The 16,199-nt window shown below is 48.2% G+C and overlaps 1 protein-coding gene and 1 pseudogene across 2 annotated transcripts in view; one reads left to right on the forward strand and one right to left on the reverse strand.

The window, feature by feature from the left end:
* The window catches only part of LOC137345172 (uncharacterized), an 86,219-nt pseudogene extending 80,884 nt beyond the window's left edge, over nt 1–5,335 (reverse strand).
* The window catches only part of LOC137385162 (NACHT, LRR and PYD domains-containing protein 3-like), a 133,308-nt gene that overhangs the window by 73,978 nt on the left and 43,131 nt on the right, over nt 1–16,199 (forward strand). For both annotated transcript variants that reach the window (XM_068060129.1, XM_068060127.1), the window contains exon 2: nt 3,660–3,819. The gene's annotated coding sequence lies outside the window, so the exon portion shown is untranslated. The remainder of the gene's footprint in view (nt 1–3,659; nt 3,820–16,199) is intronic.

Raw genomic sequence — 16,199 nt, forward strand, 5'->3', positions numbered from 1 at the left:
ATCAGACATTGTGCAAGCCGGGGAGGATGGAGCCAGTGTGATCAGACAGTGTGTAACCCGGGGAGGATGCACCTCGTGTGATCAGACAGTGTGTAACCCGGGGAGGATGGACCCAGTGAGATCAGACAGTGTGTAACCCGTGGAGGATGGACCCAGTGAGATCAGACAGTGTGTAACCCGGGGTGGATGGACCCCGTGTGATCAGACATTTTGTAACCCGGGGAGGATGGAACCAGTGTGATCAGACAGTGTGTAACCCGGGGAGGATTGACCCAGTGTGATCAGACAGTGTGTCACCCGTGGAGGATGGACCCAGTGAGATCAGACAATGTGTAACCCGGGGAGGATGGACCAAGTGTGATCAGACAGTGTGTAACCCGGAGAGTCTGGACCCAGTGTGATCAGACAGTGTGTAACCCGGGGAGGATGGACCCAGTGTGATCAGACAGTGTGTAACCCGGGGTGGATGGAACCAGTGAGATCAGACAGTGTGTAACCCGGGTAGGATGGACCCAGTGTGATCAGACAGTGTGTAACCCGGGGAGGATGGATCCCAGTGAGATCAGACACTGTGTAATCTGGGGGGGATGGACCCAGTGAGAACAGACAGTGTGTAACCCGGGGAGGATGGACCCAGTGTGATCAGACAGTGTGTAACCCGGGGAGGATGGACCCAGTGTGATCAGACAGTGTGTAACCCGGAGAGTCTGGACCCAGTGTGATCAGACAGTGTGTAACCCGGGGAGGATGGACCCAGTGTGATCAGACAGTGTGTAACCCGGGAGGATGGACCCAGTGTGATCAGACAGTGTGTAACCCGGAGAGTCTGGACCCAGTGTGATCAGACAGTGTGTAACCCGGGGAGGATGGACCCAGTGTGATCAGACAGTGTGTAACCCGGGGTGGATGGAACCAGTGAGATCAGACAGTGTGTAACCCGGGTAGGATGGACCCAGTGTGATCAGACAGTGTGTAACCCGTGGAGGATGGAGCCAGTGAGATCTCACAGTGAATAACCCGGGGAGGATGGACCCAGTGAGATCAGACAGTGAATAGCCCGGGGAGGATGGACCCTGTGTGATCAGACAGTGTGTAACCCGGGGAGGATGGATCCCAGTGAGATCAGACACTGTGTAACCTGGTGAGGATGGACCCAGTGAGAACAGACAGTGTGTAACCCGGGGAGGATTGACCCAGTGTGATCAGACAGTGAATAACCTGGAGGGGATGGACCGCTTGTGAACAGACATTGTGTAACCCGGGGAGGATGGACCCAGTGAGATCAGACAGTGTGTAACCCGGGGAGGATGGACGCAGTGTGATCAGACAGTGTGTAACCCGGGGAGGATGGACCCAGTGTGATCAGACAGTGTGTAACCCGTGGAGGATGGAGCCAGTGAGATCTCACAGTGAATAACCCGGGGAGGATGGACCCAGTGAGATCAGACAGTGTGTAACCCGGGGAGGATGGACCCAGTGTGATCAGACAGTGTGTCACCCGGAGAGTGGTCCCAGTGTGATCAGACATTGTATAACCCGGGGAGGATGGACCCCGTGTGATCAGACAGTGTGTAACCCGGGGAGGATGGACCCAATGTGATCAGACATTGTGCAACCCGGGGAGGATGGAGCCAGTGAGATCAGACAGTGTGTAACCCGGGAGGATGGACCTAGTGAGATCAGACATTGTGTAACCCGGGGAGGATGGACCCAGTGTGATCAGACAGTGTGCAACCCGGGGAGGATGGACCCAGTGTGATCAGACATTGTGCAACCCGGGGAGGATGGAGCCAGTGTCATCAGACAGTGTGTAACCCGGGGAGGATGCACCTAGTGTGATCAGACAGTGTGTAACCCGGGGTGGATGGAACCAGTGAGATCAGACAGTGTGTAACCCGGGTAGGATGGACCCAGTGTGATCAGACAGTGTGTAACCCGTGGAGGATGGAGCCAATGAGATCTCACAGTGAATAACCCTGGGAGGATGGACCCAGTGAGATCAGACAGTGTGTCACCTGAGGAGGATGGACCCAGTGTGATCAGACAGTGAATAGCCCGGGGAGGATGGACCCAGTGTGATCAGACAGTGTGTAACCCGGGGAGGATGGATCCCAGTGAGATCAGACACTGTGTAACCTGGTGAGAATGGACCCAGTGAGAACAGACAGTGTGTAACCCGGGGAGGATGGACCCAGTGTGATCAGACAGTGAATAACCTGGGGGGGATGGACCGCTTGTGATCAGACATTGTGTAACCCGGGGAAGATGGACCCAGTGTGATCAGGCAGTGTGTAACCCGGGGAGGATGGATCCCGTGTGATCAGACATTGTGTAACCCGGGGAGGATGGACCCAGTGAGATTAGACAGTGTGTAACCCGGGGAGGATGGACGCAGTGTGATCAGACAGTGTGTAACCCGGGGAGGATGGACCCAGTGTGATCAGACAGTGTTTTACCCGGGGAGGATGGACCCAGTGTGATCTGACAGTGAATAACCCAGGGGGGATGGACCCCGTGTGATCAGACATTGTGTAACCCGGGGAAGATGGACCCAGTGTGATCAGACAGTATGTAACCCTGGGAGGATGGACCCCAGTGAGATCAGACAGTGTGTAACCCGGGGAGTCTGGACCCAGTGTGGTCAGACAGTGTGTAACCCGGGGAGGATGGTCCGAGTGTGATCAGACAGTGTGTAACCCGGGGAGGATGGACCCAGTGTGATCAGACAGTATGTAACCCGGGGAGGATGGACCCCAGTGAGATCAGACAGTGTGTAACCCGGGGAGTCTGGACCCAGTGTGATCAGACAGTGTATAACCCGGGGAGTCTGGACTCAGTGTGATCAGACAGTGTGTAACCCGGGGAGGATGGACCCAGTGTGATCAGACAGTGTGTAACCCGGGGAGGATGGACCCAGTGTGATCAGACAGTGTATAACCCGGGGAAGATGGACCCAGTGAGATCAGACAGTGTGTAACCCGGGGAGGATGGACCCAGTGAGATCAGACAGTGTGTAACCCGGGGAGGATGGACCCAGTGTGATCAGACAGTGTGTAACCCGGGGAGGATGGACCCAGTGTGATCTGACAGTGTATTACCCGGGGAAGATGGACCCAGTGAGATCAGACAGTGTGTAACCCGGGGAGGATGGACCCAGTGAGATCAGACAGTGTATAACCCGGGGAGGATGGACCCAGTGTGATCAGACAGTGTATAACCCGGGGAGGATGGATCCAGTGTGATCAGACAGTGTATAACCCGGGGAGGATGGACCCAGTGTGATCAGACAGTGTGTAACCCGGGGATGATGGACCCAGTGTGATCAGACAGTGTGTAACCCGGGGAGGATGGACCCAGTGTGATCAGACAGTGTATAACCCGGGGAGGATGGATCCAGTGTGATCAGACAGTGTATAACCCGGGGAGGATGGACCCAGTGTGATCAGACAGTGTGTAACCCGGTGAGGATGGACCCAGTGTGATCTGACAGTGTGTAACCCGGGGAGGATTGTCTAATACACGGAGTGGAAGCGGTACATTTCTGCCAGAAACTCTGAGGATTTGCTGGCGTTCCTGGAGACTGAGTTTTGGATATGAGCAAATTGGTTTTGTACCTCACAGCTTCAATATTATTCTCATTTTCTGTGGTTGTGTTATAGATTTCTTGGTAAATTATCGTGATGAGAAAGGTCCACAGCTGGACTGAGGATCTGTAGAGTGAGATACAACAGCAGGTGAACCAGCACAGGATTGTGAGAGCACCAACCAGAGAGAACCCTTCCCATTGAAAAAGCTTCGATAGATTGACTGGGGGAAAAGGTAAGAGAAAGTCCCATTTACTCTGAGAAACACTGGTCCTGTAGACTGTACAGAAAGGTTACAAGGTAAGGCAGGAAATGGTGAGAATGAGACTGGGGGAGTCTAACTAATGCTCCGAAGACATCAGTTCAAACACAACCGCGGCAGCTGGAGGAATTTAAATTCAATAATTAACAAATCTAGAATGAAAACCTGGTATCATTGATGATCATGAAACCATCCCATCCTCAATTATGGTGGATCTTAACAGCTCAATGTAAAAAGCAAAGCTGAAGCATTTGTTACCGTCTTCACCCTGAAGTGACGAGTGAATGATCCATCTCGGCCTCCTCCTGAGATCCCCGGTATCACGGATTCTAATCTTCAGCCGGTTAGATTCGCTCCACATAATACCAAGGAACAGCTGAATGCACTGGATACAGCAAAGGCTGTGGGCCCTGACAGCAACCCGCCTGTAGTGCTGGAGCATTTGATCAAGTGCGACATCAAGGAACCAGTATAATATTCAAACAATTGGGAATCGGGGTAAATATCTCTACAGCACTGTGGGTGTACCTCCTGCTCACGACTGCAGTGGTGTAAGAAGGCAGCTCACCACCACCTTCTCAAGGGCAATCAGGGATGGACAATACATTCATTGCCTGGCCAGCAATGCTCACGGTCCAAGAACAGATTTAAAAAAAACATAATTATCCAGCAGGAAGCCATGCAATGAATTGTGAAGTGAGATCAGTTTTTGTCTCGAAACACCTGGTCACGAGTGAATGTTATGTGTATTTTTGAGTAATGGATTTGATTGAAGAGGTTACTCCAGCTGAAGCAGAGTCCAGCTGATGGGAACGTGTCTGTTTTCTAGGTTGGGCTGAACTTGCATCAACATTAGATCACAATATTAAAATTGCTCTGATCTGGTAACAAATCAAAAGGAAAAACTGAACTGAAAAGATCATGTTTAATTCACTGATCACGTTGCACAGACCAGTCTCATTGATCAGAATGGCCCATCACTAACAGAATAAATTAATCATTCTCAAACAATTATAGTTATAATGGAATATATTGATAACTGCAAACATTGAAAGTGTGCAGTTTCTTGATGAAGATATGTATAATTGCAATATAACTGTAAACCCAGTCAGGGAGAATTGCAATTTGTTAACTGACATCATATATGACCCTGAGATGAGATTCCAACATCATGTTCACTCCATCACCAAGTACGCTAGTTCCACCTCCATAACCTCACCTGCCTCTACCCCCACCTCAACCCCTGCTGCTGAAAACCTCATCCATGCCTTTGTTAACTCTGAACTCGGCTATTCCATTGCCTTCCTGGCTGGCGTCACACCCTGGATTCTGCATAAATTTGAGCTCATCTAACAGTCTGCTGCCTGAATCCTAACTCCCAGCAAGTCCCGATCACCCCATCACCTCTGTGTTCAGTGACCAACATTATCTCCTGGTACAGCTTCATCTTGATGTCAGAATTCTCATTTTTGTTGTCAAATCCCTCCATGACCTTGCCCCTCCCTATCTCTGTAACAACTTCCAGCTGAACAACCCTCCGAGACATCTGCACTCCTTCAATTCCACCCTCTTGAACAGCTCTAGCATTGGCTGCCATTCCTTCAGCAGCCGAGGCCCAAAGCTCTGGAATTCCCTGTTTAAACCTGCACCTTTAAGCTGGTCATTAAGCTCTACTCTGATAAACAAGCTTTTGGTCAGCTCTGCTAATATTTCCTTATATGGCTGGGTGCCAAACGCTGTTTAGCAACAATCCTTTGAAGCAACTTGAGATGTTTTACTGTGATTAAGACACTGCATAAAGGGAATCTGGTCCTGATAACTAAAGATGTGTAGAATTGTAATATAACACTAACAATAGGCTTGAGGAATTGCAATAGATTGGTAACTGCAGAGGAAAAGGATTATGCTGTAGTGATAACTGTAGGGTTCAGGAATGATGCGATACCGAAAGCCGCAGTTATGTCTTCTTGCAACATTGATCACTGCAAACATGGGAACCTGTTGTACATTAAAAAAACTACAGGTACATCCTAGTGTCGTATCAATCATCCTTTTACCAAGGGTCAAATGAAATACAACAATAGAACTGTGATTGTGTGAGGGGTTTTCATGAGTAAGCGATACTGGGAAATAGGTTGAAACATTCTGATACATGTAGCTGTTGGGTAATCTTACCAGATTGCTTACCGCGCCCCTAGCCCAGCTGTTCCAGTACAGCTACAACAGTGGCATCTTTCCGGCAGTGTCGAAAATTGCCCAGGTATGTCCTGTACACAAAAAGCAGGGCAAATCCAATCCAGGCAATTACTGTCCCATCAGTCTACTCTCAATCATCAGTAAAGTGATGGAAGGTGTTGTTGACAGTGCCATCAAGCAGTTGCTTACCAATAGCCTGCTTAGTGATGCTCAGTTTGGGTTCTGCCAGGGCCACTCAGCTCCTGGCCTTGGTTCAAACATGGACAAAAAAGATGAACTCAAGAGGTGAGGGGAGAGTGACTGCCCTTGACATCAAGGCAGCATTTGACGGAGTATGGCATCAAGGAGCCCTAGCAAAACTGAAGTCAATGGGAAACAGGGGGAAAACTCTCTGCTGGTTGGAGTCATACCTCGCGCAAAGGAAGATGGCTGTGGTTGTTGGAGGTCAATCATCTGAGCCGGAGGACATCACTGCAGGAGTTCCTCAGGGTAGTGTCTTCGGCCCAACCATCTTCAGCTGCTTCATCAAAGACCTTCCTTCAATCATAAGGTCAGAAGTGGGGATGTTCACTGATGATTGCACAGTGTTCATTCGCGACTCCTCAGATACTGAAGCAGTCCGTGTAGAAATGCAGCAAGACCTGGATGATATCCAGACTTGGGCTGATAAGTGGCAAGTAACTTCATATCACATAAGTGGCAGGCAATCACCATCTCCAAAAAGAGAGAATCTAACCATCTCCCCTTTACATTCAATGGCATTGCGAAGGAGTTGAGCACATAATCTGGGATGACTGAGGGAGTGCTGCCATGTCAGGTTTTTAAAAATTTGATTCATGGGAAGTGGGCGTCACTGGCTAGGCCAACGTTTGTTGCCCATCCCTGATTGCCCTTGAGAAGGTGGTGGTGAGCTGTCTTCTTGAACTGCTGCAGTCCATGTGGTGCAGTTCCATCAACAGTGCAGATAGGGAGGGAGTTCCAGGTTGTTGACCCAACATCAGTGAAGGAACAGCAATATAGCTCCAAGTCTTGCCAAGCCTCCTTCGATGGCACCTTCCAAACCTGCGACCTCTACCACCTCGAAGGACAGGAGCAGCAAATGAATGGGAACACCACCATCTGCAAGTTCCCCTCCAAGTCACACACCATCCTGACTTGGAACTATATCGCCGTTCCTTCACTGTCGCTGGGTCAAAATCCTGGAACTCCCTTCCTAACAGCATTGTGGGTGTACCTACCTCACATGGACTGCAGCGGTTCAAGAAGGCAGCTCACCACCACCTTCTCAAGGGCAAGTAGGGATTGGCAATAATTGTTGGCATAGCCAGTGACGCCCACATCCCATGAATGAATTTAAAAAAAAAAGTCAAATGGTGTGAGGCTTTGAGGGGAACTTGCAGGTTGTGATGTCCCCATGTAACTGCTGCCTTTGTCCTTCTAGGTGGTAGACATCAGGGGTTTGGAAGGTGCTGTTGAAGGAGGCTTGGCAAGTTGCTGCAGTGCATCTTGTGGATGGTACACACTGCTGTCACTGTCAGTGGTGGAGGGAGTGAATGTTTAAGATGGTGGCTGGGGTGTTAATCAAGTGGGAAGCTTTGTCCTGGATGGTGTCTAGCTTCTTGAGTGTTGTTGGAGCTGCACCCATCCACTCCTGACTGTGCCTCTAGACGATGGACAGGCTTTGGGAGTTGGGAGGTGGGCTACTCACTGCACAGTTCCCAGCCACTGACCTGCTTTTGTAGCCACTGAATTTAAGTGGCTGCTTCCAGTTCACCTCTGGTCGATGGTAACCCCCAGCATGTTGATAGTGGGGTATTCAGCGATGGTAATGCCATTGAATGTCAAGGCGAGGTGGTTAGATTCTCTCTTGTTGGAGATGGTCATTGCCTGACACTTGGGTGGCGAGAATGTTAGTTGCCACTTCTCAGCCCAAGCCTGAATGTTGTCCAGGTGCAGCTGCACATGGACACAGATGGCTTCAGTATGTGAGGAGATGCGGATGGTCTTGAATCATCTTTCTTTTTTTTTAAATTCAATCATGGCATGTGAGTGCTGCTGGCAAGGTCAGCATTTGTTCATTGTCCTTAATTCCCCTTGAGAAGGTGGTAGTGAGCCACTTTCTTGAACTGCTGCACTCCATGTGGTGTTGTTACACCAACAGTGCTGTTTGAGAAGGTGTTCAGGATTTTTCCCCACCATCAATGTAGGAACAGCGATCATGTTCCAATCCTCCCATAATGGAGGATTCAGCGATGCTAATGCCGTTGATCGTCAAGGGGTGATGGTTAGATTATCTTTTGTTGGAGATGGTCATTGCCTGGAACTTGTGTGGCATGAATGTTACTTGTCACTTATCAGCCTGCACCAGATCTTGCTGCAGCTGCTTCGGTATCTGAGGAGTTAGAAATGGAACTGAATACTGTGCAACAATCGGCAAGCATCCCCACTTCTGATCATATGATGGAGGGAAGGTCAGTGAAGCAGCTGAAGATAGTTGTGCAGTTCAACCCAGGTCCCGCCCTGTCTTTAATTATTCTTTCATGGGATGTGGGTGTCGCTGACGAGGCCAGCATTTATTTCCCATCCCGAGTTTCCCTTGAGAAGGTGGTGGTGAGCTTCCTTCTTGAATCGCTGCAGTCCATGTGAGGTAGGTACACCCACAGTGCTGTTGGAAAGAGTTCCAGGGTTTTGATGCAGTGACTGAAGGAATGGCAATATAGTTCCAAGTCAGGATGGTGTGTGACTTGGAGGGGAATTTGCAGGTGGTGGTGTTCCCATGCATCGGCTGCCCTTGTCCTTCGAAGTGGAGAGGTCGTGGGTTTGGAAGGTGCTGTTGAAGGATCCTTGGTGACTTGCAGCAGTGCATCTTATAGATGCTACACACTGCCACTACTGTGCGTCGGTGGTGGAGGGAGCGAATGTTGAAGATGGTAGATTGGCACGCTATCAAGCAGGCTGCTTTGTCCTGGATGGTGTCGAGCTTCTTGAGTGTTGTTGGAGCTGCACCCATCCAGGCAAGTGGAGAGTATTCTATCACACTCCTGAGTTCTGCCTTGTAGATGGTGGACAGGCTTTGGGGAGTCAGGAGGTCAGTTACTCGCCGCAGAATTCCAAGTCTCTAACCTGCTCTTGTAGCCACGGTTCTTATGGCTGGTCCAGTTCGGTTTCTGGTCAATGATGACCCCTAGGATCTCGATAGTGGGGGATTCAGTGATGGTGATGCCATTGAATGTCTAGGGGAGATGGTTAGATTCTGTCTTGTTGGAGATGGTCATTGCCTGGCAATGTGTTGTGCGAATGTTACTTGCCACTTATCAGCCCAGGTCCAGCTGCATATGGACACAGATTGCTTCAGTATCCAAGAAGTCACAAATGATGCTGAACATTGTGCAATCATCAGTGAACATCTGCACTTCTGACCTTTATGATGGAGGTAAGGTCATTGGTGAAGCAGCTGAAGATGGTTGGGCTGAGGAACTCCCTGGAGTGATTTCCTGGAGCTGAGATGTTTGACTTTCAACAACCACAACCATCTTCCTTTCCACTAGGTACGACTCCAGCTAGTGGAGGGTTTTCCCCCGATTCCCATTCACTGCAGTTTTGCCAGGACTCCTTTTTTAGATTAGATTAGATTAGATTAGAGATACAGCACTGAAACAGGCTCTTCGGCCCACCGAGTCTGTGCCGAACATCAACCACCCATTTATACTAATCCTACACTAATCCCATATTCCTACCAAACATCCCCACCTGTTCCTATATTTCCCTACCACCTACCTATACTAGTGACAATTTATAATGGCCAATTTACCTATCAACCTGCAAGTCTTTTGGCTTGTGGGAGGAAACCGGAGCAACCGGAGAAAACCCACGCAGACACAGGGAGAACTTGCAAACTCCACACAGGCAGTACCAGGAATCGAACCCGGGTCCCTGGAGCTGTGAGGCTGCGGTGCTAACCACTGCGCCACTGTGCCACCCTACTTGACCATACTTGATCAAATGCTGCCTTGATCTCAAGGGCAGTCACTCTCACCTCATCTCTTGAGTTCAGCTCTTTTGTTCATGTTTGAGCTAAGGCTGTAATGAGGTCAGGAGCTGAGTGGCCCTGGCGGAACCCACAGTGAAGGTCAGTGAGCAGGTTATTGCTGAGTGAGCACCGCTTGATGGCACTGTCAATGCCCCCTACCAGCACATTGCTGATGATTGAGAGTGGACTGATGGGGCGGTAATTGGCTGGATTGGATTTGTCCTGCCTTTTGTGTACAGGACATACCTGGGCAATTTTTCACATTGTCGGATGGATGCCAGTGTTGTAGCTGTACTGGAACAGTTTGGCTAGGGATGCGGCAAGTTTTGGAGCACAGGTCCTCAGTACCATTGCAGGAATGTTGTCGGGGCCCATAGCCTTTGCAATATCCAGTGCCTGCAGCTATTTCTTGATATCATGTGGAGTGAATCGAATTGACTGAAAACTGGCATCTGTGATGGTGGGGACCTCAGAAGACCGAGATGGATCATCAACTCAGCACTTCTAGTGTTGAGGATTGTTGCAAATGCTTCAGCTTTTGCACTGATGGGCTGGACTCCCCCATCATTGAGGATGGGGATATTTGTGGAGCCACCTCCTCCAGTTAGTTGTTTAATCGTCCACCACCTTTCACAACTGGATGTGGCAGGACTGCAGAGCTTAGACCTGATCCGTTGGTTGTGGCATCACTTAGCTCTGTCTTTCGCATGCCGCTTCTATTTGGCATGCAAGTAGTCCTGGGTTGTAGCTTCACCAGGTTGACACCTCATTTTTAGATATGCCTGGTCCTGCTCCTGGCATGCCCTCCTGCACTCTTCATTGAACCAGGGTTGATCCCCCGGCTTGATGGTAATGGTAGAGTGGGGGATGTGCTGGGCCATGAGGTTACAGATTGTGGTTGAATACAATTCTGCTGCCGCTGATGGCCCACAGTGCCTCATGGATGCCCAGTTTTGCATTGCTTGATCTATTCGAAATCTATCCCAGTTAGCATGGTGGCAATGCCACACAACACGATGGAGGCTATCCTCAATGTGAAGACGGGACTTTGTCTCCACAAGGACTGTGCGGTGGTCACTCCTACCAGTACTATCATGGACAGATACATCTGCGGCAGGTAAATTGGTGAGGATGAGGTGAAGTAGGTTTTTCCCTCTTGTCTCCATTAGGTCCTGCCACAGACCCTGTCGAGCAAATATGTCCTTTAAGACTTGGCTACCTCGGTCAGTAATGGTGCTACCATGCCACTCTTGGTGATGGACGTTGAAGTCCCCCATCCAGAGTACATTCTGTGTCCTTGCCACCTTGTGTGCTTCTTCAGTAATCAACTGATCCAGCTTTCAGCTGTTGTGCCTAATATGCACTTACTCTTAAAGAATTCACGGAATCCGATTGGTGAAAGGTATATCAATATTTTATTCACACACTAAATCATCAAATACAAGCTCTCACTCACTTGCACAGTATCAAGAATCATCAAAGTACAAGCACTCACTACGTGCACAATATACTACTCGCCAAGGCACGAGGTGATCAGTCTTGGACTTGCCGCTGCTCTTCTGTTCTCTGAGCCCTTGGCTCAGGGGTATCTTCTCGAGTGTTCTTCCCTGGGATTCTCGGGCCTTTCCCAGTTTCAGTCAGAGGTTAAATCTTGCTTCCAAGACCCTCCCCTCGTCCTTACTCATATGGGTCTGACATAATGACATAATGGTAATTCCGAAGAAGGGTCACTGACCCAAAACGTTAACTCTGCTTCTCTTTCCACAGATGCTGCCAGACCTGCTGAGTGGTTCCAGCATTTCTTGTTTATGTTTCAGATTTCCAGCATCCGCAGTATTTTGCTTTTATTATTAACGGTAATTCCTTATTTGGCTCAGTGAGAACCTGGTCAACACTTTACAGTTTCCATTATCTACTATGAGTCTAATCATATCTTGTGTCCATGATGACACCTTTTATCTGGTATGTGCAAGGACAGTGTCTGGGATCATCAATATGTCTTTTCTATACTGTCTACAATTCCTCAGCCATCTGTGTATTGTGGCCCCTTTCTACCCAGCCCCCTTATGCTTAAAAGCACTGTTCATTGTTGTGTGACTAGCCCCTTTGTTTCTACTAAGTTCTCATGTGTTTTTGCTATATGTGCTTTTACTGGGTCTACATCCCCTCCCCCCACCCCCCCCCCCCCCACCTTTGATCCTGCAGGGCTGTGCCCAAGGGATCACACTCCATGCCTCTTGGGTAGTACACTTGTACAATTACAATTTCATTGTCAAAGCATAAGCAGTGTAATGTAAATGAAAGCACAATTTAAACATCACTATTATTACATAATCACTTGTGCAAACATAATACCGTCGCAATTTCATTTTTAAAGTCCGTGGTTTAGATGTTTCAAAAGGAACAGGGAGGGAGGTAAAAGAGTTGGGTGAGTGGCATTGCTAATCAGGGATAGTATCACAGCTGCAGAAAGGGAGGTCGTCGAGGAAGGTTTGTCTACTGAGTCAGTATGGGTGGAAGTCAGAAACAGGAAAGGAGCAGTCACTTTACTGGGAGTTTTCTATAGACCCCCCAATAGCAACAGAGACACGGAGGAACAGATTGGGAGGCAGATTTTGGAAAGGTGCAGAAGTAACAGGGTTGTTGTCATGGCTGACTTCAACTTCCCTAATATTGATTGGAACCTCCTTAGTGCAAATAGTTTGGATGGAGCAGCTTTTGTCAGGTGTGTCCAGGAAGGTTTCCTGACCCAATATGTAGATAGACCGACTAGAGGGGAGGCGATGTTGGATTTGGTGCTTGGCAACGAACCAGGCTAGGTGGCAGATCTCTCGGTGGGAGAGCATTTCGGTGATAGTGATCACAACTCCCTGACCTTTACGATAGTCATGGAGAGGGATAGGAGCAGACGGGATGGGAAAATATTTAATTGGGGGAGGGGGAATTACAATGCTATTAGGCAGGAACTGGGGAGCTTAAATTGGGAACAGATGTTCTCAGGGAAATGCACCACAGAAATGTGGAGGTTGTTGAGGGAGCACTTGCTGCGACTGCTGGATAGGTTTGTCCCGATGAGGCAAGGAAGGGATGTTAGGGTGAAGGAACCTTGAATGACAAGAGATGTGGAACGGCTAGTCAAGAGGAAGAAGGAAGCTTACTTAAGGTTGAGGAAGCAAGGATCAGACAGGGCTCCAGAGGGTAACAAGGTAGCCAGGAAGGAACTGAAGAATGGACTTAGGAGAGCTAGAAGGGGACATGAAAAAGTCTTGGCGGGTAGGATTAAGGAAAATCCCAAGGCGTTCTACACTTATGTGAGGAACAAGAGAATGGCCAGAGTGAGGGTAGGGCCGATCAGGGATAGTGGAGGGAACTTGTGCCTGAAGCCGGAGGAGGTAGGGGAGGTCCTTAATGAATACTTTGCTTCAGTGTTCACGAGTGAGAGGGACCTTGTCATTTGTGAGGACAGCGTGAAACAGGCTGATATGCTCGAACAGGTTGATGTTAAGAAGGAGGATGTGCTGGAAATTTTGAAAGACATGAGGATAGATAAGTCCCCGGGGCCAGACGGGATATACCCAAGGATATTAAGGGAAGAGAGGGAAGAGATTGCCGCGCCTTTGGCGATGATCTTTGCGTCCTCACTGTCCACTGGAGTAGTACCAGATGGTTAGAGGGTGGCAAATGTTATTCCCTTGTTCAAGAAAGGGAATAGGGATAACCCTGGGAATTACAGACCAGTCAGTCTTACGTCGGTGGTGGGCAAATTATTGGAGAGGATTCTGAGAGCCAGGATTTATGATTATTTGGAAAAGCATAGTTTGATTAGAGATAGTCGGCATGGCTTTGTGAGGGGCAGGTCATGCCTCACAAGCCTTATTGAATTCTTTGAGGATGTGACAAAACACATTGATGAAGGAAGAGCAGTGGATGTGGTGTATATGGATTTTAGCAAGGCGTTTGATAAGGTTCCCCATGGTAGGCTCATTCAGAAAGTAAGGAGGCATGGGATACAGGGAAAGTTGGCTGTCTGGATACAGAATTGGCTGTCCCATAGAAGACAGAGGATGGTAGTAGATAGACTTCAGCCTGGAGCTCGGTGACCAATGGTGTTCCGCAGGGATCTGCTCTGGGACCTCTGCTCTTTGTGATTTTTGTAAATGACGGATGAGGAAGTGGAAGGCTGGGTTAGTAAGTTTGCCGATGACACTAAGGTTGATGGAGTTGTGAATAGTGTGGAGGGCTGTTGTAGGTTGCAACGGGACATTGACAGGATGCAGAGCTGGGCTGAGAAGTGGCAGATGGAGTCCAACCTGGAAAAGTGTGAAGTGATTCATTTTGGAAGGTCGAATTTGAATGCAGAATACAGGCTGAAAGAGAGGATTCTTGGCAGTGTGGAGGAACAGAGGGATCTTGGGGTCCACGTCCATAGATCCCTCAAAGTTGCCACCCAAGTTGATAGGGTTGTTAAGAAGGCGTATGGTGTGTTGGCTTTCATTAACAGGGGGATTGAGTTTAAGAACCGCGAGGTAATGCTGCAGCTCCATAAAGCCCTGGTTAGACCACACTTGGAATATTGTGTTCAGTTCTGGTCGCCTCATTATCGGAAGGATGTGGAAGCTTTAGAGAGGGTGCAGAGGAGATTTACCAGGATGCTGCCTGGACTGGAGGGCATGTCTTATGAAGAAAGGTTGAGGGAGCTAGGGCTTTTCTCATTGGAGCGAAGAAGGATGAGAGGTGAGTTGATAGAGGTGTACAAGATGATGAGAGGCATAGATAAAGTGGATAGCCAGAGACTTTTTCCCAGGGCGGAAAGGGCTATCACCAGGGGGCATAATTTTAAGATGATTGGAGGAAGGTTTCGGGGAGATGTCAGAGGTAGGTTCTTTACACAGAGATTGGTGGTTGCGTGGAATGCACTGCCAGCGGTGGGAGTAGAAGCAGATACATTCGGGACATTTAAGCGACTCTTGGATAGGTACATGGATGATAGTAGAATGAAGGGTATGTAGGTAGTTTGATCTTAGAGTAGGTTAAAGATTCGGCACAACATCGTGGGCCGAAGGGCCTGTACTGTGCTGTACTGTTCTATGTTCTACATTGATCATTCATTAATTCTGGTACCTGTCCTGCATCAGTTTGCCTCTAACTTTCCTGAGTTTGTTCTAACATCCATGAACCATTTGTACTACAAACACTTTCATTGTTTGAAATGTCATGGATCTCCTTTACCTTTTCTATGATATCATTAATAGTGTGAGCATGATCTTCCAGTAGTCTCACCAGTCCTTCCAGAGAAGTCGAAGGAGCTCCTCCTTACTCTGTGCCAACTGCTGGTGGAATATCGATGGACTATTATGAAATCCCTGAGGGAGACACGTCCAGGTGTATTGTTGTCCCTGGAACGTAAACGCAAATTTATATTGACACTCTTGTGCCAGCAGTATGGACCAGAACCCATTGCTGATGTCCAACACAGTAAACCAGTTAGACAGTTTTAGTTTTTTTTTGTTTTCTCCAACTTTGATTGTCCTCTTTAAATGTCAGATAAATTTCCCTTTGAGTGCTTTAAATAACCACTCATATCAATTACATTTTGTTTATCGATTCCAATTTCTTATGCCTAGACTTGGTGGTGTTGCATTTTTTTTTACATTTAAAGACAGAAGTGCTTGCAACGATCTCTCTCTCTCAAGCACTTTGTCTCATTGATAAAGATTCTGTGACATTTGATGTCTGCAGTTAAGATCTTAAATTCTTCAAGCTGCCAGATCTCCTGCTGTGGCATCAGTTCTCATGTGGCCTTGGAACCTACCATCACCTGCTTAAAAAAAACGAAAAGAATACATTGTGGCTCTGCTCCTGAGCCCAATGGGTTAATTTATCCAATTATATCTTGTCAATTTAGAAATTTAAGATTTAATAATGTCCAATATATATAAATTTTACTCTCAGCAATGCAAAAATTGTGTGGTGGAGTAAATGGAAAAACAATATTGGAGGAGCATAGGTGTCGGATAGATGCAGAATAGGTGTAGGAATTATAGGGTTGTCATAGTAGGTGATTTTAATTTTCCTAATATTGACTGGGACTGCCTTAGTGCTAAGGGATCAGATGGGGAAGAATTTG

This window comes from Heterodontus francisci, chromosome 28 (genome assembly GCF_036365525.1).
Source record: "Heterodontus francisci isolate sHetFra1 chromosome 28, sHetFra1.hap1, whole genome shotgun sequence".
NCBI lineage: Eukaryota > Metazoa > Chordata > Chondrichthyes > Heterodontiformes > Heterodontidae > Heterodontus > Heterodontus francisci.